General features: G+C 69.3%; 1 non-coding gene across 1 annotated transcript; it reads right to left on the bottom strand.

Annotated features, from left to right (window-relative positions):
* Window positions 1-1,871: 1,871 nt before the first annotated feature.
* LOC140192637 (5.8S ribosomal RNA) lies at window positions 1,872-2,025 on the bottom strand. The gene has a single exon (XR_011884383.1). It is a non-coding gene; the product is annotated as a 5.8S ribosomal RNA (ribosomal RNA).
* Window positions 2,026-2,390: the final 365 nt, after the last annotated feature.

Below are 2,390 nucleotides of genomic sequence, written 5' to 3'. Positions count from 1 at the left end.
GGACGGGTGGGTTACCGACATCGCCGCGGACCCCTGGCGCCTGCTTTGGAACGTGACTCGCACCGGCTCGGCGGCGAGGCGCGGTCGGGGCGCACTGAGCACAGTCCGCCCCAGTCGACAGCCACGCCGGGAGCACGGGGAGCCCGCCCCCCGGCACGCGCGGCGACCGGAGTCGCGCGCGCCCGGGAGAAGGCGCGGCGGAAGTCCCTTCCTCGGCCCCTGCGGGAAGCGGCGAGGCTACTGCCGGGGGGCTGTAACACTCGAGGCCGGAGCCTCGAGCCACCTTCCCCTCGGCCTTCCCAGCCGACCCGGAGCCGGTCGCGGCGCACCGCCGGCGGAGGAAATGCGCCCGGCGGCAGCCGAGCCCGCGCGGGAGGCGGTCCCCTCGCGTGGAGGTGAGATCCGCCCTGCCCCGCGCGGCCGACCCGACCGCCGGGTTGAATCCTCCGGGCGGACTGCGCGGACCCCACCCGTTTACCTCTTAGCGGTTTCACGCCCTCTTGAACTCTCTCTTCAAAGTTCTTTTCAACTTTCCCTTACGGTACTTGTTGACTATCGGTCTCGTGCCGGTATTTAGCCTTAGATGGAGTTTACCACCCGCTTTGGGCTGCATTCACAAGCAACCCGACTCCGAGAAGACTCCGTTCCGACGAGCCAGGGGCCTCTACCGGCCTCACACCGTCCACAGGCTAGGCCTCGATCAGAAGGACTTGGGCCCCCGAGCGTCGTCGGAGAAAGGAGGTCTTCTATACGCCACATTTCCCGCGACCGCCAGGCGGCCGGGGATTCGGCGCTGGGCTCTTCCCTCTTCACTCGCCGTTACTGAGGGAATCCTCGTTAGTTTCTTTTCCTCCGCTTAGTAATATGCTTAAATTCAGCGGGTCGCCACGTCTGATCTGAGGTCGTAGGCAGAAGAGAACCGAGCGCCGGCCGGGCCACGCCAGGGGGGCGCAGGGCAGGCAGGCAGGCAGGCAGGCAAGGCAGTGCGCGACGGCCGGCAGCAGGCGGGCGAGAAGGCGGACCGGCCCGGCGCGCGCCAGCTCCCCCGCCGCTGGCGGGTGAGACGGGCGGGTGCCGGGCGGCCGCGCGTCACGCTCGCGCAGGCCGACCGAAGGCTGGCTGTCTGTCTGGCTGGCTGGCTGGCTGGCTCCCCTTGCACCCCGCGGTGCACGGGCGAGACCCGGGCTCGGCTGAATTCGCTTCCCGAGAGCACCGACGGACGCCGGCGCGGACCGAAGCGAGCGGGCGCAGCGAGTAGGCGGTGCGGGGTGAGCCGAGCGGCGGAAGAGGTGCACACGCCAGGGACGCGCCGCGGCGCGAGGCCGACCCCTCCCGTGCGTGCGAGGCACGGCAGAGGCGCGGCCCTCTTTCCCTGTCGAGCTCGCCGGGAGCGGGGTTGCTCACCCCGTCCCGTCGACCCTCTCTCGCTCTCCATCTCTCCTTCGCCTCCTAACCTCCTCGATCGCCTCGCCACTCGGTCTCGCGGCGGCGCACAGAGGCTCAACGCTGGCAACACACCACACGGCAACGCCTCGGCGAGGCAGGCGACAGTCCCGAGCAAGGCGGCGGTCAGAAGCGACGACGAACTCGCGGCCCTCGCGGCGGAGGGGCGCGGCGCTACCGCAGTGACGGCCGTGCAGGGGAAAGGCGCCGCCGCACCGCGTCCGCTGGCGGACGGGGCGAGGCCCAGGTGGGCACGGGTCGAGGGCCTCCGAGGTGGCCACGCGGCTCCACGGGGGGGAGGCAGCCGCGTGGCGCGGAGGGCTCCGGGGTCTGCACTTAGGGGGACATAGAGGGTTCAGGACCCTCTGCGACGCCCCAGCCGCGCGCCCGCCAGCCTGGCGGCAAGCGAGCGCGATTGATCGTACAAGCGACCCTCAGACAGGCGTAGCCCCGGGAAGAACCCGGGGCCGCAAAGTGCGTTCAAAGTGTCGATGATCAATGTGTCCTGCAATTCACATTAATTCTCGCAGCTAGCTGCGTTCTTCATCGACGCACGAGCCGAGTGATCCACCGCTAAGAGTTGTCTAAGAGGTTTTCTTTCGGCTTTGTGCCGCCTCGCCGGACTCAGGCCTCCCGTCGCTCCTGCCATGCCGACGCTCCGCCGACGACCAAGCTGCTACTCCTCCTCCTCTCCTGGGCAAGAGCGAGACAGCAGGGAAGGCGGACGGCGCGCGTGTGGCAGGAGACGGAGCGTGAAGCAAGAGAGCCGGCTGGACCAGCAGGCAGCCCAGGACCGCCCAACACCCCACCTCCACGCGGAGAGAGGAGCACCAGCGAGCGACGGCCCTGTCGCGCTCTCGCGCTTACATTCGTCAGACTGATCACGGTTTGAAGGAAAACATCAGGGCGTTCGCGATCCGCCGCCGCCGGGCCAAAGGCCTGCACCC

The sequence above is a fragment of the Mobula birostris genome, unplaced genomic scaffold (assembly GCF_030028105.1).
Source record: "Mobula birostris isolate sMobBir1 unplaced genomic scaffold, sMobBir1.hap1 scaffold_1892, whole genome shotgun sequence".
Lineage (NCBI taxonomy): Eukaryota > Metazoa > Chordata > Chondrichthyes > Myliobatiformes > Myliobatidae > Mobula > Mobula birostris.
This window is presented reverse-complemented; position numbering and strand designations above follow the sequence as displayed.